The 21513-nt window shown below is 45.6% G+C and overlaps 1 pseudogene; it reads right to left on the bottom strand.

Annotated features, from left to right (window-relative positions):
• The window catches only part of LOC146171073 (uncharacterized), an 89919-nt pseudogene that overhangs the window by 40577 nt on the left and 27829 nt on the right, over positions 1-21513 (bottom strand).

Genomic DNA, 21513 nt, shown 5'->3' with positions numbered 1-21513 from the left:
CGGCGTTACACTGGCTGCAACGGCGTATAGCCGTCGCATGCTCGGCCGCTCGGGTTCCCTCGGGTGACCTCGGGCGGAGTCGGCGGATTCCGGGCAAAAGCGTATTTACTTGTGTCTGGAGCGATAAAACGCTAGCCGCATGAGCCGCGCGGCAGCACGATGCGCAGTGCGTTGAGGACCGCTAAAGCATTGCCGCTCGGCGCTGTCACCCAGGTTCTGGGTTTTTTAGAAAATCGCTCATGATGCTGGAACCAGCTCGTGAAGCAGCCAATCGCAAATGGCTTTGGGGTACTCACCTTCGTTGTTTCTTTTTTTTTTTTTTACATGCAAAGTTTGTTTCCCTAGTCCGGTATGAGCGAAAATCCTGCAGACGCTCATTTCGTCTGATCCGTGCATATATGAGCGCATCGAGACAGTTTAGTAAAAGCTCGGTAGGGTAGCACTGCAAAACAAAAAAGGCTAGCGTGGCTAGATATTGCTAATTTTCGAAAGTTGCAGAAAAACGCCACTGCTTTCAATCATGTCTGCATCGCAGTATAGTAGCACGCCGCTGCGCCGGGACGATTGTTTTTTTGTTTCTCTTGAGGGGGGGAGGGGGGGCTCGACGCTTTTCAAGAAATTTCATCAATGTTGCTGTTTAGTGCAAGAAACTAGATAAAGCGTAACTGTACTCATTTACCAAACGAGGAGGCGGCGCTAACAAAGCAAGGCTGAAAACGCGTCAGTGTCGCTGAGGTCCTTCGCTCTGTGCGATGTGCACCAGCGGCAGCGAGAGGCGTTGGCGTCGTCGTCGCGCGATGCATCGCCAAGAATTGTCGCCTATTTTTTTTCTTTCTGTATCGTTGCTTCAGCTGCAATATATCAGTTGCAAAACCTACACGTCAGCTTCCCGGTGCCGCATACATTCCTGCACAATGGCGGCATAGACGTTGGGGTAATAGTTGGGTACAGTGCTATCACATCTCCTGACGGGTACAGTAATTCCCGCACCTCTTGCCCATTCGTCACAGTATTATTCGCGTGCGCGATTGTCGCCCCACTATTACCCTGTCCGGTTAGTGTCCCTTTTCTAAATTTTCTTTCTTCACCCTTAGGGTGACAGTGCTCCCCCCTTTATTCCAGTGTTAAGAATGCTCGAAAACCTTTCTCTGACAATGGCCTGTGCGTGAGGAACTGCATCCCAAGCAGCGTGGACTGTGGTAGATGCATGTACTGCACCTAACTATTATCCCTAAATCAGGTTCTGTCGCCACTGTGCACGAATTCCTGCCTCACAGGGAAGCCGACTTGTAGGTTTTGCAACTGGTCTGTTATAGCATGTCCAGCAGAGCCGGAGCCTTAAGTGGGAGCATTGGGTGGGCTCAGGCAATTTCAGTTCCAGGCCGGGTTCGGGTTTGTAGCATGAGGCCCGGGCCGGGCTCAAAATTTATGCACGTGCACACCTCTAGTCACGTCGGGTTGGCGCCCATGCATGCTTTTAATTTTGTTCTTCGCACCATGACACTTTGCTCCAGCATCAATACTGCATGAAACATCAGTATGCATTTTCCGGTCATTATGCTAACTGATCGCCCCACCAACCTGGCACATCTATGTTATACCATGTGTAACATAGGGTTGCAATTTATCCATTTTTGAGACAGCTTTCAATTGAAATTATAGATTAACTAAGCAGAGAAGAGCCATGGTATTCTGTTATTATGATTTAGAGGCATCGATTTAATGGAGACTTTCTTTCCTTGCATTTAGGGCTCTTTGCTCTATAACGCCCACAGTCCAGCTGCTCCACTTGTATCATCGCACTGCTTTTTCACAAGCAATCATCTGCCATCAAAAGGGTGCTGCCTGAATGCGAGGCAGACAACATCGTCAACATTTTGGTGCTGCATAACCTGTCAACAACTGTGGGTGCCTTGTCATGAAACATGCTGTGTGTAAGGAAACATTGCCTCGGTAAGTATGACACATTGCCCTTGTTTTGCATTATAGAATGGCTTTAAATGCTCTGCCGGCTTTTTGCTATATGATTACATGCTATATGACTTTTTCTGGCTTTTTAGCTCAAGACTTACTTGTTCAGAAGTTTTTCCCACCAGTATGCAGAAAATAATATCCTTCGTGTCCCTGGCAGTGCTTTAATAGCTGGTGCTATATTTCATTGCTTTATTTCAACAGTATGTCACTATTTCAATTTGAGGCATGATTGAGTGAACCTGTGGTGTAATAGCACAATAACAGACATAGCTTGTTGAACTGAAGAAGTAGTTGTCATTTGCGTAACACGAGAGTGCAGGTGCTTTAACTGATGGAATATTTAGCATACTTGATTATGCTTGCATTACAAGAATTCGCAGGAAGCCTGTATTGAGGTTGCAGAGAAGAGAGCCATTCAGTATTGCTCAGGTTATTTGCCTTCCACTCTCCCTTCATTACAGCTACCTGCACTGTATGTATTTGTTCATACAGGCATGCAGTTACTGACAGCTTGTACATTTCTGGTTGCCTACACTGGCTTCAGCCATGCAGATGTAATATTACTTTGATCTAAACCAGGCTATTTACTTTGCTCAAAGTGACAACTAAGAATAATTCTCTCTCCAAGCCATTGAGATTCCCCATTAGCTCCCAACTCGCTTTATTCGCAGCTGCAATGTATTTATCCTGTAACCCTAGAGCAAGACATTTGCAGAAAGAAGATCATCATGCAATACTGGTTCAAATTTTGTAAATTTTAGAGAACATTTTGTTTGTTTTTGCATATGCTTCTGTGTTCGAAAAACAGAGCAGAATTGCTTACAGTGCACGAGGGGTGGGCTGCAAGACAAAAGGAAATTATTAGTGCAGCTGCTCATTCAGGCGTGCATTCCTTGTGCATTTATTGCTCTTATATATGTGCACCTTTGCCTGCATGCTTGCCAGGGCTTTCCCCATAATGGGTGGCAGTGATCATGCCGCCTACCTCTCAGGAGGACTGCCCTATTCCAAATACCTGCCCACAACCAACTCACCTCCTGGGCTTCAAATATGTCATACTCAAGGACGATTTTCTGTGTTTGATGTTTCCAGTGACGCCATTCAAGATACGCAGTGTGCATCATTGGTCCATTAGTTTCATTTCGGGATGTTGTCAACCCTTATATTCCTTACTCATATTTCTTTTTCTACATCCCCTTGCAACTGCCAAACGAAATAAGACGTATAAAACTGCCAGACTCCCGCAGTCTCTGAATGCTATGTCAACAACAAAAAAGCTTTTGCATGTCTTAATAAAAGTAGAAATGATCCCGCGATTTTTGTTTTATTGTCATGTCTAGTCAGACGGTTTAGTGAACTGCCACATGACCAAGCAAATTGCAACTGTAAGTGCACTGAGGAGTCATGCGTTAGAGCAAGCATATGGATCTTGTGTTGCTTAGCTGCTTAACTCCAAATATCCTCCTTTGTCAGACAAGATATTTTTTTAGAAAACTGGATGAGCCAGAAGAAAGCAGATTGGATTCTTAGCAGCATTGTTACTTGTTACACGTGCGTTCCACCCCTGTATACATGCACTCGGCAGAATTGGGTCGAGTACGTCTGTCGAGTGAAAAATCAGTTGTGGGGTTCATCTATACACAGTCGGGTCGAGTAAAATAGGCGGCCGAGCGGGTCGCGTTAACTCGATTTCAGGGGGTAGGTTAATTCCCTTGACCCGCTTATCTAAAGGCATGTAGACGCTGTCCAGTCAAGGAGTCTAGTTATGGGGAACTCTGGGATATGGAAAAGCCTCTGGAGCGGCGACGAGCATCACTCGAAATGAATGCTTTTTAGCGCTCATAAACGATAAAAATAATCGAAGCTCTCGATAGTAAAAGGCAATGGGATCAAACACGAGTAAGAACATGCACAATAACTTCGAATCTCGATGCTACGCTCTGCTACGATACTTACTCACTAGAAAGCGAGTTCATGTAGACATCAGCCGTGTCGAGAATGATGACCTTGCTTACTCAACGCTGATTCAACCCGGTGCTGTCGAGTCCATGTACACAGGGCTATTGTACTTGTAATTTCAGGTAAACTCTCAGTTCGTGTATTGCACATTAAATTTGAGCGATATTGGTGCTTTTATGCGTACATGCTGTTTTATTCTGCAAACAATACTATTTCTCCAGGCACAATCTTATTTTTAATTTGAGTACAAAATATTGTCCATTTTTGAAAAAAAAATAATTTGTGAGGCTGTTAAGAAATTTTGATTTTGAAATATATTCACAAAATATCAACATTTTATAGATACTGAAATATAAAATGTGTGCGAAACAACTTTTCAGCTCAGGATTAAACTGGTTTTTTAAGAAACTTGTGATAGGGTGAAAGTGAAAAATCACTGTCATTCTAGATGTATCGTTTTTTTATGATCCCGTAGTCACATCAAGCATTGTATTTTAAGGTGTGCTTGAGCAATGAAAATAATATTTGGTTTCAGATATTCAGGCAGATTACTATTTTCTATACCAACAACTACTATGAATTGCTTTGAAGCAATCAGATGCCCGAGCACCACATCTGGTACCTGGACATAAAATCACCCATGTATGCCTAACTGAATATAATCTTGCACGTGGAATGTTGCCGATGGTATGGCCAATGATTAGCTGTGATAAGGGAAAATGCATACCTGGTAGGCTGCTAGCTGATAAGGAAGTACGATATCATTGTACTCAGATGTAGCATAATATTTTCCTGCCTATGCAAAGTAAATTTCTAGCACTTGCTCAATTGCTCATTGCAGGCTGACTGTAATAATTTTAGCTGAACAAGCATGCACTGTATGATTACTAGAACTTCTTGTTGGGCTTGTTCGTGTTTATTTATTATAAACTGAAGGCCCCAAAACAATGCACGCACACAAGAAAAGAAATAAACGGGACAGAGTTCCACTCACAACTGATTTATTGTGCAGAACAAAGTACATATATATCTCACTGCCGGCACATGCGCAAGGAACACATTCAGCTACATCACATTCAGCATCATGCAGTTTAAGATAAGCTATGTTCAAGAAATGCTTTCTCAGAGAAAAAGGCTGTGGTATGAGGCATGGGCTTCTTGAACATATCTCATCTTAAACTACATGATCCTGAATGGGTTCTTCGCGCATATGCCGGCAGTGAGATATATATGTACTTTATTCTGCACAATAAATCAGTTGTGAATGGCGCTCTGTCCCGTTCTTCTTTTCTTGTTTGTGTGCATGTTGTTCTGGTGTCTTTAATTTATAATGAGCACTGTATGAAAACTATTCCTTGGTACATTACAAGTAAGGCAATTGTTTATAGTAGAATGCAGCAAGCAATAAAGCTGTGAAAACTAAAAAGCTGGAACTTGAAATAATACGATTATCTTGAGAATATTATATGCGTACACAGCCTTGAGAATATCTGCGATGTACATATTTCTCTCTGTTAGCTGATTGAAAATAGCTTGCTTGATTCTGTTAGGGCAATTATTTCTTTATTCTGGCCGCAGTAATGTATGCGTGTCTGTAACTGGTGTACTCCAGAAATATATTCTTTATTGTGTTCTTTAATATCCAGTTTTGCATGCTTAGTAATCCATATTGTCTATTGCAGGAATGTTTAAGAATTTTTTAAAAATTGAAAGTTCTGCAGCCTGAACCGTCATATTTTCAGGAACTGTAATTCTATATGAACACTAAGCATCCACCTGAAGTTATCGGTTTGACGGAAGCAGGTTTTTTCTTCCAAATATCTTTCTTTTGTATCTGGAATTGATGTTAATTTGCATATATGTTTATTATCCCTACGTCATAAGATGCTGCATGCCCTTGCAGGTCAGAAACCTGTCGCAAAGTGCTCTAAAAGAAGAATGTGTGGCAATAGGCCTTCAATATATACAGTAGAACCCCTTTATAGTAAAGCCACTGAGGCCAGCGAAAATATTTACTATATCATGGTCTTTACTGTATCAGTGGTCTGTGATGACAGAGTCCTGAAAGTGCTGTCTAGTAGTTAAATAGGCACTTACTGAACACGTCTTGTTGCTTAATGAAAAAAAAATCTAAATACCTTCCATCTCGCTTTTATGATCTCTTTGATTTTTTTCATTATAAAATTTCTCTACATCTTGTGGAAGTACCTCTGAAGCATGAAGACGTGATTACGAATGCAACCAAGTTCGATTTCATGTGAAAACTAAAGCCTTGCATGAACATGGCGTCTCTTTTTGCTCTTTCTGTCTTTTAAAAGGCAATAAATGATAAATTCCCATGGCACTCAAGTGCTGTAAGACCTTACTCGCTGCACCTCCACTTTCTGCCACCACTGCCTCATGATTTGTACTGCACATTGCAGTGAATGTTGACCCATTTCTTTCCCTTCCCTATTTCTTGCTGCCCTTTTACTCCTTTACTTTCTAAATGGAACACGCCGCCTCCTTGCTATGTTTGTAGACAGCTTTACTTTTTTCTTCTTCGCGCTGCGCGCTTTCCCTCACGGCTCCAAGGCTTCTGTAAAGTAGGCTTCTCCTGACTCAAGAAGTACTTTGCTTTGGGCTAGTTGGTTCATGGTTGAAGTGGATTATGAAGACGGCGCGAAAGGGACGAGGACAAGGAAGGAACACCAAAATAACAGGACAGGCGCCAACTTTCAACTGATGTTTATTCGCGCAAACCCTTTCATTTTTATGGAGCACCAAAACCGTATCACAAAGGCCTATCACACAGTCATCCACGTGGAGCACTCAGATCACCGGCGGTATTGGTCACAGACAAGAAAAAACATCACAGTATAATCAGCCAGTAAACAAAAAATAGCAATTCAGCACAGTAAAGCACGCCATCCAAGAATATATAAAAACAACCTGTTCGAAAGAGTCCTAAGATTATCGGAGTGCAAAAACACACAAAATAAACATATCAACCACAAATTGAAATCAACCACACAAAGCAGATACGCTCGTGCCCAACACAAACACGGCACGTGTGTTTGTAATCTTCCCTTCGACCGCAATAACAAATACAGGTGACAAAGAATATCAGAAAGACCAACAGAATCGCCGAAAAAAGATGCACAAGAAGGCTTGTCACCTGTTCAAGCCTTCTTGTGCATCTTTTTTCGGCGATTCTGTTGGTCTTTCTGATATTCTTTGTCACCTGTATTTGTTATTGCGGTCGAAGGGAAGATTACAAACACACGTGCCGTGTTTGTCTTGGGCACGAGCGTATCTGCTTTGTGTGGTTGATTTCAATTTGTGGTTGATATGTTTATTTTGTGTGTTTTTGCACTCCGATAATCTTAGGACTCTTTCGAACAGGTTGTTTTTATATATTCTTGGATGGCGTGCTTTACTGTGCTGAATTGCTATTTTTTGTTTACTGGCTGATTATACTGTGATGTTTTTTCTTGTCTGTGACCAATACCGCCGGTGATCTGAGTGCTCCACGTGGATGACTATGTGATAGGCCTTTGTGATATGGTTTTGGTGCTTCATAAAAATGAAAGGGTTTGCGCGAATAAACATCAGTTGAAAGTTGGCGCCTGTCCTGTTATTTTGGTGTTCCTTCCTTGTCCTCGTCCCTTTCGCGCCGTCTTTATAATCCACTTCTCCTGACTGCTGCTGCGGCTAGTAGTAAAGCCACCTAAACGAACACTCGGGGTTATTGTTCTGTTTTCAAATACAAAAAGTCTTGGCCTCGCGACTTTAGGTAGTGCGCGGGAGTCGCCGTCATGGCCAAAAGCACTTTAACCGATTTTTACCAAAAACATCTTTACTATAAAGGGGGAAAATATACAGTTGCCTATGGAAGATGGACTGGGACTTAAGTTTCACTTTACTATATCAGAGGTTTTACTATAGCGGGGTTCTGTATTTTGTACTCAAACGTATAGAGCACCCAGACTTCAAATATGTGTTTGGATAAGTGTTGAGAAGCTGAGTTTACATCTTATGGTGATATATGCTTCTCTTCTGTGCAGATGTCATTTGTAAGACCCACGGGCCAATCTCCGAAACAAACTGTTCCTGAATGGTTGTTTCCTGCGTGGTGCCCAGCTTACTCCCTGGCCCATGCGCTTCCCCCACCCCCTCAACCTCATCACTAGATCCATTCACCCTTCACTGCCAACTATCATGCTCAACACAGTCCACTGCCATTTTCCATCCATGGTGGACACTGCCCTGGAGTGCACCCATGCTCAGCCTCCTATTCCTGCAACACCTCTCGCACTACAAGGCTATAGTGCATCAACCCTGCTCAACATGTCCAGCCCCTTCCATCATGACCAATGCACACTGCACCCCAGCACCTCTACCTGCACTACCTGGCCATGTGCTGCTTAGTGCCCTGTTTCCAATTACACCTACTAGCCTCTCCCATATTAACCCTGTACCCAATGCCTCGTGCACTGTATTTTGGCCCTCTGATGTCCTTGTTTCATGTACATGTATATGAGCTCTCAATAAAATATTTTCGGAAAATATTTTGCTTGCCTCATTTATTTGCACTGTTTTTATGGTTCCTTAGGGAGATGACATGCAAGGTGGTATTGGGAAATGACTGCATAAGAAAACCACAATTGTCAGAGTGACAGTTAAGCAAATGGCAGCAGTAAGGGCAAGGGTGAAATAACTTAATGGCTAAAGGTGGCTTAACAGTGGCAGTGCCAATGCCACGTGTGCCGATGAATACTTGTCGCATGCCAATAAATACCAATATGCGATACTAGCCGCGGAGAAACAGGAAACAGGAACAGGAAACAGGAATATCGGAGAAACAGGAAACTGGTGCAAACGGATATAGCAGCACAAAAATGATGTGGCGAAAGGACACAGTGCTACTAACGCTCTGGCCGAACATGTGCAAGAAACTGGACACGCCATCAGTTGGGACTGGGCACGTGTGCTTGCCAGAGAACGGATCGCTGCAAGACGATTGTATCTAGAGTCTTTGATGATTGAGACCACTCATGGCACGCTCAATCGGACGCAGGGCAATCTACCATCTGATTATGCATCTTATTATAGCCTGATTATGCTAGATCATTACGATGCATTTTAAAGAAGCTATAAACGCATGCTTTATATCTGGTTTCCCCATTGTGAACAAGGAAGCCGTAGGGCTTCCGAAACGTCATTTCGTTTTTATTAAACTTTGACTTGGTCAGTGACCCTATAATTTTCTTTATGTCACCACCTGACCAGACGATGTTTCGTCGAACTCTTGATTACAAGTCAGCAGAGCAAAACCCCTTCACCATGGCATCCAAACCTGTTTTGAGGGCAGAAGTTGAGTGCAGCGCAGAATACTTCTATGTCCAGCCTGATGTCATGCGCAAACGTGTTGAGCAGAATTCCTTCACTATTGAGAGCGTGGAGGAGGTAGGGGCAGGGGAGGTGTTATGAATGGCACTCACAAACCGAGGGGTTCTTAATCCCATAATTGCGACAAGAAGAGGGGTGCAGGAAATGGACGTGGCCATTATTGCCACAATAGACGTCTCCTGCACTGCACCTGATTTCTGCCCCCAAAACAGGTTTGGCCGCCATGGTGATGGGGGTTTTGCACTGCAGAGAAGCTGACTTCTAGGTTTCTTGACTAGCTTCAATACTTTGAAGGAGTGTAGTCACGCGTGCCTCTCCTGGCAATTGAATGAACTCACACTTTTGCTGCTTTTACCTAGATGGCGCTAGCAGTAAAAACCTTTAATGACTGAGTACAGGTGCAAATACTAATTATCACCATGGTTTGTGCTTCTTCTTTTAACTTTATTTTACAGTAATACAATATAAAAAAAGCTAACTCAAACAAGACTCACGTTGTTGAGTATGACGGCCTTCTCGATTGAATGTCGTGTAGGAAAAATTGATTATATTTGACGGCTCAGTATAATCGTGCTAATTGTATAAAGCGCAATTTGCGCTCATTTTCAGAAATAACTACTATTCTAGTTTCGCCATGAATGATTCCTAGGCTGTAGAATGAGCAGTTTTTCTGGTCAAGATATGCGATGTGAGGCAGTATTACGGAAATCTTCAAATTGGAAAGGTAATTAAAAATGAACTAGCAAATAAATCTCGATGAAACTTCGTACACTCAACTATCATAATGTGCGCCCAAAGTGGTAAACATTTTACTGCTGTGCACGTTGATAAAGCGGAGATATTCATGCCCAAAATAGCCAAACTTTACCATGTTCAGAAGGCTACCAATCAAATACTGATTAAATTAAAACTAATTACGCATCATTTTCCCTAATATAAATACCCATTCTGTGTGTAGGCCAAAGGAAACTGTTCTAAGTGCAGCAGTTTCTTCAGCAAATTAATCCGAAGTAGGGTATATCAACGACGCTAGCGAATTTGTCAACTACAATACCACCTCTCATGCAGTTGATAACGTTGGCACACTAAAGCAGCGCACATCATTTGACAGACGTATATTAAGCTTTCGAATGATGCCTACATTGTGATGTTCGGAAAAGAACAACGCGCAGAATGCTCACGCGAACATTGCCTAAAATGGCACATTCGCGCTGCCGGAGTGGGACCCCCGCCTTAAGCCTGGAGAAGCGTTTCGAAGTGGTTGAGGTAAACAGGGAGGTACATAAGGCAGGTCTTGGTGGGCTTTTCAGCGAGACGGCATTCATTTTAACAGAAGGGTGGGAGCAGAGATCGGCTGGCGCCTGGCAGGCAGGGCTGTAGCTTTTTTAGGGGGTCCGCGAGGGCTCCGTGCCCCAAATAATGGCATGGAGGAGGTCGAGAAATGAAAAGTACAAAGAAGAGTTTTTAAAACTAGGATCACCTACATAAACATGCAAGGAGGTAGAAAAAGAGCGAAATGGCTAGAGATAGAACAGCAGTTGAAGGATGACAAAATAGGTGTGTACGCTCTTTGTGAGGCTCATCTCAGGGATCTAGAACATCCGCCGTTTATAGAAGGCTACGACTGGGAAGGGTGCAACAGAACGAGAACGGAAAAAAAAAGGTTGATACACCAGGGCACAAATTGGCAAAGAATAAAATCATCTTTTAATGAACACATCTTGGTATCGGGAACATTTGCCGGGATGAGGGCATGGCTAGGGGTAGTTTATTAGGAACAAGACACCAATGCAGGCAAGAAAACAAGGATCTTGTTGAATGTCACAGTGATGATATAAGCCAGTTTGGAGACGGGGCGCATATTATTCTGTTGGGGGACATTAACAGTCCCATCGACGATGTCGATGGATACACGGATTGTAACGGCAAGCTAATGCTAGATTTTTGTGAGCGACACGATCTAGTTATAGTAAATAGAGAAACAAAATGCGAAGGCCAAATCATGTGCGAATTCCGCAACAGGCAGACGACCATTGACTACTGTCTAATGTCGAAGGGGATTTATAGCAAGGTCACAAAATTGGAAACAGACGAAGAAGGGGAGTGTAGTCTGGGAAGTGATCATAAATGTATTAGACTGCAGATGGGGCCCTTTATGAGAAGAGAAATGGAGCTTAGACAAAATGTCAACGCAAATTTAAACGACGATCAAATAGCGCAGATAGCAGCAGCCATAGAGGAAGCAATGGAGAAGAGCCCCATGGAAGACTGGGATTATGAACAGGTGGAACTACTCATAAGGAGGAAAATTCAGGAGTTTAAAGTAGCAAACCGCTGGAATGGAAAGAGGAAGCCATGGAGCTGCTGGAATAAGGAAATCAGGGAAGCTATTGAACAACGACGGGCTGCTTCAAGGGAAAACCGAGAGGAGGAAATCGACCAAAAATCGGAATCATATCGCCAAAAGAAACTTGTTGTACAGGCTCTCGTCCAAAGTAAAATAAAGCAGTCCCTCGAATGCTGGATGGCTGACATACACGATGCATCTAGAGGCGGAGTAGCAGAATATACATATCTCGGTGTATGGGGTAAACGAAGGATTGGCATACATTGGAAAGCATGAGCAATCACTTAATGCCAAATGGCGAAGACATGCCGGGATAATGAAGCATAGGGCATTGTGGGATACAACAGGTATGAGGTTTTGAGGGGTATTTGGAAAGGAATTATGGTGCCCGGACTTGCTTTCGTAAATGCGTTTTTGTGCTTAAAATCAGAGGTACAGTCGACATTAGAAATAAATCAGAGAGCCGTAGAACGATTAGAACTAGGTGCCCACAGCAAAACTACAAATGAGGCGGTACAGGGAGATATGGGCTGGGTATCTTTCGAAGTAGGGAAAGCTCAGAGTAAAATAGTAATGAGGAACGCCTGAAGAAATTGGACAGTAACAGATGGGCAGCTAAAGTGTTTAAATACCTGTACCTAAAAAGCGTTGACTCACAATGGAGGAAAAGAACTAGGAAACTAACTAGTAAGTATGCTAGTAACAAGGACGGAGAAATAAAGAGCATTAAGCAACAGGTGAAAAACACAGAAGGTAAAAATTGGATAAATTCGATTGAAAAGAAACAGAGTGTGGAATTATACCGAACGTGAAAAATGTAGATCAGGAAGGAAGCTTTGTTTGATAACTCAAGATGCAGTGCCCTATTTTTCGAAGCTAGATCAGAGTGCCTTAGAACACGCAGTTTCAAAAAGAAATTTAACAATGAAGATGACGCATGTGCTGTATAGGGTAACTCCAGATAAACAATTGACCATATTATACTCGAATGTAATGATATCCATCCGGATGTCGATGCAGGCGCAGTCACTGTTCCTGAAGCTCCGGGGGTTTAGAGATAACAGTGGGCGGGTAAATAAACCGGCTGTTGAAGCTACTAAAAAACGACTGGAAGATTGGTGGCTTAAAAGCAGAGAAGTGACGTAATGTTAGTAATGTAGAAACAAATATTTATTTAAAAAAATGATTGTATAGTTAACCAATCTAAAACAATGATTACGATATAGGGAGAAAAATGAGCATGATAGCTACTGCTACCACCCCGTTTCAAAGTGGACGCTCCTTATTCCATCCATCCATCCGGTGCCATGAAAGCCTGCAACTGCATTGCAGGTATAATAGGAATGGGATGTGCAAACTGAAAGTCTCAGCAATATAGACCACCAAGTTCAGTTTGATTCTTGTACTGTAAGTTCTCAACGGTGTTCTCACATGAATGCCTACTAGCGCGCATAATCCCAAACGTGCCTCGACTCGGCGCTCCACCACCAGTGCGTGGAGCGGAGAAAACCGCCGCTGCTCCACTCCAGGGCCAGTGTTTGATTCATGAATCCCACTCGGCGTTTCTTCCGATAAGTTCTCCTCGAGAATGCGTTCTCCACTCGAAGCAGCGCAAATGGCGTATGGGGATGAGATTAAGGCGTACTTTTGGCCCGAAAACTGTGTGCTAAAGTAGCAGGCTTAGTTTTTCATGTTGAGTCTTTTAAGCAGCGTTCGCAAGCAACTTCGACTTTAACAGCATAGTGGAACTTGTTTTGCGGGCTGGATGAAAAGGGTGGTTGTGAAAAACGGCCATAAATGCTTTTGAGCCTGGTAACAGTCGCTGCTGGTGACGTAGAGTTTGCGCAGAAAATTACATAGGCTTTGAGAAATGATGTGAATAATTCGGTTTATTTGTTTGGTGTGAGACTAATATCAGCCTCTGCCGCTTTGCCTCTTTTTTCTTGATTGCCAGGCTTTGACAGACACCAAATACACTGAAAAAAGAAAGTAAAAACGCAAATTTCTACGGACATGGCTCTTGACTTCAAAGGGCTCGAGGGCGAACGGTGAAAACATGCATGCTGCTTCACACTGCGTTTCAGCGCATTCAATTCGGAGCCCTAAGTGAAAATGTGTTTGAAGAGTCATGCCTTCGCTGCCTGCGAATATCCTTCCATAGGACAAGCACACCAACGCACTCCCTCGACAGTGTCATGCGTGCAAATACGCACTACGTACCCTCAGGTGACGGGCAAGTCTTGATGCGTGGGGTGGAGGACAGATGTCCGCACTACCCCACCGCGCCTTCGGTGCCCCCCAGCTTACTGCATGCGACTTCTGTTCCCCCACAACAAGTTCGCCGCCGTTCATCAGAAAGGGCGAGCTATGGAAGGAGTGCGCCTCCACCGCCGTTGGAGTCCGCCTGCAAGCGAGCTCACCATTAACCTTCAAAATTCGCGCCTCAACTCTGCACTCAGTAGGCTCCGAAAAGTTGTTCACTTCATCGGCAACGACTTGAAATGTATCCACACCACAGAAGCGTAATGCGATAATCAATTACACTACTGGTACCAGCGGCTGATCACAGTCATGAAAGCTCGGCACGTGAGCGGCGCGTGCAACTGGAGGCCAAGGCCACACCTGTAAAACGATGACGTGCCAGATGTCCCGGGTCAGTGTCACTTTCAGCCTATGCTTTAGGGAAAGGTTTGGTGCATCCTCGTCGTACCCACTTTTGTGAAACGTTTGGTATACCGGTAGAACAAAGTCCACACAGCGAGCAGACGATGTGATGTCATCAGTGTTTACAAATGGAGTGGCGGTCGAGGAGCGACCAAGGCAGCGTCGTTGTGGACTAGAGGTTCTTGAGAAAACTCGAGTTCTCTCTGCCACTGTGGGAGAGTGTTTCGACTGTAGGTTGTTTTCTGAAACGAAAAATGGGCCTCAGGGCCGCTTGAAGCAGAAGTTCGACTGAAGGCGCGGTCGTGAATATGGCGGCAAGTCTAACTGCCATATTCACGAGCATACCTTCACTGAAACTTCTACTCCAGGCCGCTTGGAGCGGCAAATCTGTTTTTTTTTTCTTGTCGGCCATCTTTGTCATCTGAAAGTGCGGCGTAGCATAAGCTTTAATAACTCTGATCAGCTGCCGGTACCAGTACTGTAATTGATCATCGCATTACACTTTTGAGGCATGGGCACATTTGAAGTTGTCACTGGTAACTGAATTTGTTTCGTGGCTAGCCCAACACGATGGCTTACCCAGACGGCGGCGAACTTGCAAGGGAACAGTGCGTTGCATGCAGTAAATTGGGGGATTTGGAGGTGTGGTGAAGCTGTGCGGGAATCTGTGCTGCATCCCTGTCACCCGTTCATATTTAGATGGTATTATTAACAATGCGCCCTTAACAGTGCTCACACTCCCAGACACCCTCAGAGTGATAGGGGGTAGCTGTTCCGGTCGCAAAGGAGATGCCCTCAACCTGCGTGGCAAGCTCAGCCGGAATTCAACTACCTTGTAGTGACAGACAGGGGTGGCCGTTTGGTGCTCAGCTGTCGCCGGTTCAAGCCGCAGTAAGGGTCGGAGTCAGAAGTAACAAACAAAACAATCTTTATACACAGCAAGAGACGATACACAACAATACACAAGAACGCTTGAAATGTACAGACGAGAGGTTCACAGAATACAAACGCTAAGAATGCAACTGCAGAGGTATTCAATAACAAAGAGGCTTACAAAACAGAGTAATACACGAGAGAGTAACATAAACAAACACCAAATAGTTCACCGGGCACTGTTGCAGTCCGACGCCTCGAGAGTCACGATGTGGCCGCCATGCAAGACGAGCGCCGCTCGCTCCCAGGTCCGTGGGCTTGCCAGCAGCGGGTGATCCCCGGGAGGCTAGTTGTCGCACTTGCGAACAGGCCGCCGCCAATGACTCACTGACTGACTCCACAAGCGGCGCGGCCTCCGTAAATAGGGCGCGCCGCGTCTGTCTGTTAAGAGGCGCCAAAGCTAGCGCGCACACACACTTAGCTTCGCTGGTTATAGAGCGCTCCCTTTTCCTACCGTCGAGCCACGCGCCGTTATTGGCTAGTACTCGTAGACATTTCTGGAGATCTCTGGCATATTCCATACTGATGAGTCACCGTCATCGCTGGGTGATGAAAAAGAGGGCGACGGCAATGCGTACAAAGCTACTCGCTCTCTCGCGCGGGGAAGGAGGCTTTTCTCGAATTTGGTGGAAATTCCCATGCGGCGCCGCGCGGGCCTCGTGCCACGCCGGCTTGATAAATATGTACGCCGATTTCGTGACACTGCCCCTCCCTTAAAGAATATTGTTCTACAATATTCACAACACCCACGAACATCGCGCGCACGTGCATGCGCTCACAAACTTCACGGGCAAATGTCCGCATCACGCACATACATTGATGTTCAACATAAGCGTCAAGAACTCAAATGCGCTTCCCCCGCATACTACAGTGACATGCCAGCCATAAACATGACAATTTACTTCCAGATGCATTCAACATAGGCCGCTACTCGACAACACTGCGAGACACTCTTACAAGAGTCGCACAAATTAAACCATGAAAGGTTTCAAGTACAGATCACAGTACTTTGATTCACTCTACCCGCGCCGTAAGACAGCGTACAATACACATAAATTACAAGGTTTTCAGAGTCCCTCATTTGAAGGTTCCAGTTCAAACCTAAATAATGTTTCCCGGGCTTTATTCCAACTTGCGATCAGTGCGTGAAACGCTTCTGTGCGCCAGGGATTCTGCCTTCGCTCTAGGCTCTCGCATTCGTGCTGCTTCTATGCTCCTAGATCGGGCTACTGTAAATTGCTTAAGGCATGACTGATAGTGACCTTGCAAATCACACAACCAATGTGTGCCGATAAATGCCCCTACAACCAGTAATGCCGACGGATACATGGGAACCTGGGCCAACGCGCACAGACCAACAAAAAGAATCACTAGGCACCGGTATTCCTTCAGCTGAAGGTGAAATATTTCAAGTAATGCCCCCATAAGCAGGAGAAACACTAGGGCTACTTGCATCAACGACGGCCTAGGCATTCCTGTCTTTATTTTCTGTGTCGTCTCTTTCTTTTCAGTTTCCTCCTGAGGTGCTTCCTTTTGTTTATTCTTTTCTCGGGGCTTTTCCTCCGGCTTCACATGGTCTTGCTTTTCTGGTCTTTCCCTTTGTTTCTAGATTCACTGCAGCGTACAGGCCCGGAACGTCGATCAGGATCCTCGGGAAATGTTGCGCCCTTGATAATGCCCAACACCAATTCATATATAGGGCGTTCCACGCAAAAGACTGTCAGTTTTCGAGAATAATATTGCGTTTACACTTCAAATTTTGCCTCAGGTAGCAATTGAATTGAGCCGTCAATTAGCCTCACAGGGCATGTCTCACCATTCAGATTATGCTACTGAATCAAACTTCGTTTAACGATTACGGCGCTGCTACCTGTATCTCGTAGCACAGAAACTGATATTCCTCCCCTCGAAACCGCCGTCCGATTCATCGCAGATCCAGGTTGCGCATGTACTACGGCGTTCACCACCCGGATTTTCTTGTCCTTCTTCTGATTAACAACCTTCTCTGCTTCCTGCTCCTCTAGGCCGTGCACCACACGGACATTCTTGCCGTTTTTCAGCTCAACAAAGCCATCGGCATCTTCTTCCTCCAGGCGACATTCCGACTCTGACAGAGCCCTCGCGCATGCAGCCTGCGGAGCTGCCCTGTCAGCATCGGGACACGACATCGCTTTGTGGCCTTTCTGTCCGCATTTCCAACACGTGGATGGATTGTTGGTTGCGAGTTTGCGGCAGTTAGGTGCATAATGGCCTAGTTGTCCACAGTGATAGCCCCTCGGGGTGTCTATACGCTAGGTTGTGTCTGCCGGAATTCGGGCTTTCGAGGGGTTTCAGAATTTGCATTCTTGTTCAAATTTTCGCCTCCACGTGCTTCCAAATATTGGTCTGCGAGATCCATCATTTCGCCCAATGTATGCGCTATTACGAGTTGGTGGAACGAGCAATGCCGACAGGTGGACCTGCTCGGCGGCCGCCGCCAACGGCTAGGCTCCAAGAAACGGACAATGATGCACCGCGCTCCACTACGCAACGAACTAAGACTGCCCGAGCCGTGTCCTTTTTATTGCCTTTCTGCCTCGCAAGTTCTATCGCGCCGGCACAGGGTGGTGCCACGAACAAACACGAACCGAAACTGTAACAGTCCTCCCCCATTAGTTTGTTCAAGAAGAGCATTATCGACAGTAGCGCTTCACTGGCTTGCGGCTTCTCGTGCTTCTTCGCAACTGAGGCGTGCTGCACGCTGACTTGGGAGAGTTCATAACAGTCTCTTCTGTACCAGCAGTCACGTTCACAGCTGTCTTTTCTGTGCCATTAGTATTACTCACGGTGGGTCAGAGTCCACAGAAACAGTCAAGCTGGTGTCACGCTTAGTTGATGGGTGGCTGGAAACGTTCTGTGTTCCAGTAGGTCCAGGCCTCCACAGTCCAGTGGTTGGCTCAGCGATTTCTTCGACCTGAGAACGTAGGTGGTCCCCATGCCTATGCCAGAGAGTACCGTTACTGAGACAGACTGTAGCTGATGACTGACCTGTGGTGCTCGTGACACGTGCGGGTACCCACAGTGGCCTCTGACGAAAGTTCCTTGCGAGAACGTTGTCTCCCACAATCGGCAATGGAGAAGAACGGCACCTTTTATCGGCCTGTAGTTTCTGCTTCAACTGTCTCAGCGGCACTGAAGTGTGTAGATTTGGGCGAAGAACATCCAAAGGTATCTCTAACATCCTTCCCATGAATGAAGGGGAAATGAGGGTGCTCGCTATAACACATGACGGAAATAAGCCAACAGTCGGCGAGGCCAAGGAAAGCATTGGGGATTGCATTTTATGTTTTTTGTTCCCTTTTTAAATTTTCACGTGGACAATGACAGAAATTGGTAATTTAATCGGCTTAGAGGAAAGACAATTAAACACAAAGTAGAAGAAAAAAACAACGTGCCGATGGTGGGGACCGAACCCACGACCTCCGAATATCGCATCCGGTGCTCTTCCATCTGAGCTCAGATCCCCAATGCTTTCCTTGGCCTCGCCGACTGTTGGCTTCTTTCCTTCATGTGTTATAGCGTGCACCCTCATTTCCCCTTCATTTATCTGCTTGTAGCTTTCGGAGGTCTCGGTTCTGGCAGTCTTGAAGCTATATGTAGCGTATAGAGGGTTCTAGCACAGCTTTCGCCCTCGCTCTTGATCACGTTTAACGTGACGCTGGTGGTAACACAGGACGTTCCACGTCCGCCGCTGTGGTTGAGGGTGGCGCTGGTGAACACTCTCAAGGTTCGTATACAGACAACATTAATACCAAAAAAAAGTGGCAGGGGGGACGGCGGCCTATGTTGCTCAGATGGAAGAGCACCGGACGCGATATTCGGAGGTCGTGGGTTTGGTCCCCACCATCGGCACGTTGTTTTTTCTTCTACTTTGTGTTTAATTGTCTTTCGCTAAGCAGATTACATTACCAATTTCTGTCATTGTCCAGGTGAAAATTTAAAAAGGGAACACAAAAACATAAAAAGCAATCCCCAATGCTTTCCTTGGCCTCGCCGACTGTTGGCTTCTTTCCTTCATCCTTCCCATGAGAAATTCACACGGTGCTCTGTCTGCGACTTCATGTGGTGTGGTTCTATAATGAAATAAGAACCGCGAAATCTGGGTTTGGAAAGATCCGGATCCACTCTTCTTGATCTTGTTCTTGACCGTCTGTACGACGCGCTCTACCGCACCATTCGAAGCTGGATGGTAGGGAGGGACAAGCATTCGACGTATTCCATTCCGTGTCAACAATTCCAAGTACTGTTCACTTGCAAAGGCAGGCCCATTGTCGGACACGATGAGATCCGGCAGCCCATGCTGCGCAAATGCTGTTCGCAGAGCACTGACAACAGCATCCGCTGACGCTGACGCCACTGGGAAAACTTCGACCCACTTTGAATAGGCGTCAACAATGACCAGGAATGTATGACCCAAGAATGGGCCCCCAAAGTCAACGTGAAGCATTGAGCAGGGCCTCTGTGGAAACGGCCATGGCGTGTGCTGAATGCGTTGCGGTGCACGCAGGTAAGCTTGGCAGGTTTCATAGCTCTTTACACTCTTAGCGATGTCTCCATCAATTCCCGGCCACCAGATGTGGCTTCTGGCAATTGTCTTGCTTTTCTCAATGCCAGGATGCCCCGCATGAAGTATCATTAGGACTTGGGCTTGCTAAGATTTTGGGATAACACCTCGGGAACCCCACAGCAAGCAACCTTCGTGGAGGCTCAGCTCGCTGCTACTTGCTGTGAATGGATTTCCTTCTGGTCCTGCTGGAAGTTGTTCCCCTCGCAGGACAGCAAGAACTACATGGCTCAGGAATGGATCATATTTCGTAGCTTGTGCCACAATGGCAAGTGATAACAGTCCTGGGTATGCTTGTTCAAGCATGAACATTTCAGCAGGTGCAGGTAGATCCACATTGTTTGCAGGCAACGGCAACCTACTGACAGAATCCGCATGACCTAACTCCAGACTATGCTTGTACACAAGCTTGTACTTGTATGCAGAAAGTTTCAATGCCCATCTGACTAGTCGTGGTGATGCTTGCACTGGAATGGGTTTGTCATCATTCAGTAATCCTAGTAGTGGCTTGTGATCCGTATAAGCAGTGAAAGGAGTGCCCCACAAGTACTGGTGGAACTATTCAACACCAAATGCAACGGCTAATGCCTCTTTGTCAAGTTGGCTGTAGTTTTGCTCTGCACGAGACAAACATCTGGAGGCAAAAGCAATGGGCAGTTCTCGACCATCAGATTCTCGGTGTGCCAAAACTGCGCCGATCCCATACGGAGAGAAATCGGAGCTGAGACACAGTGGCTTCCCTGGGTCGAAATGTACTAGGACTGGGGCGGATATTATTAACTGCGTTGAGGTGCCGGCTAGTTGGTAATACATTTTGGAATGCTCCTCGTCCTCGTCCTTCTCGCTGTTATTCCAAAATTATTAACTGCTTCACTACATTGAATGCATTTTCTTTCTCTTTTCCCCACACCCATTTCTTCTCGTTCATGAGAAGCAAATGCAAAGGGCGGAGGCGTCCGGAAAGGCTTGGTAGAAACCGCCTGCAGAAGTTCACAAGTCCCAAAAAACTTTGAAGCTCCTTGACGTCCCGGGGTGCAGGCGCATGAAGGATGGCAGATACCTTGCTCACACTTGGAGACAGGCCTTCTTTGCTTATCATGTGCCCGAGGTTTTCAACTTGTCGGACAAAATAATGACACTTGTCGAACTTCAGCTTAAGTCCAACATCACGGAGTCTAGATAGGACCGCACTGAGGTTGCGAAGATGCTCCCTGTCATTCGAGCCAGTGACAAGGATGTCATCGAAATATACTGCACAATGTGGCAGCCCTCGCAAAAGGTTCTCCATCTCCCTTTGGAACAAGGCTGGTGCCGATGACATGCCAAACGGAAGACGTGTATACTGGAATAATCCCATGTGTGTGGAGATTGTGACATACTTTCTAAACTCTTTGTCAAGTACTATTTGCTGGTAGGCGCCCTGAAATCCAGCTTCGTGAACATCTCACCTCGTGACAGCATGGCCCCAGGTCCTCAATTCTTGGAATTGGATACTTTTCCACCGTAGCCCCTGGATTAACGGTACACAGCGCCACGTCTGCAATGATCAACTCACCAATGTTTTTGTTTCAGGTGTCCCTTTTGCTGAGCGTTTCACTAGAAGCTCCGTCTGCGACATCCCGGCTGAAGTCTACCTGGACTG

Source organism: Amblyomma maculatum, unplaced genomic scaffold (assembly GCF_055883805.1).
Source record: "Amblyomma maculatum isolate TAMU_Amacu unplaced genomic scaffold, ASM5588380v1 scaffold_23, whole genome shotgun sequence".
NCBI lineage: Eukaryota > Metazoa > Arthropoda > Arachnida > Ixodida > Ixodidae > Amblyomma > Amblyomma maculatum.
This window is presented reverse-complemented; position numbering and strand designations above follow the sequence as displayed.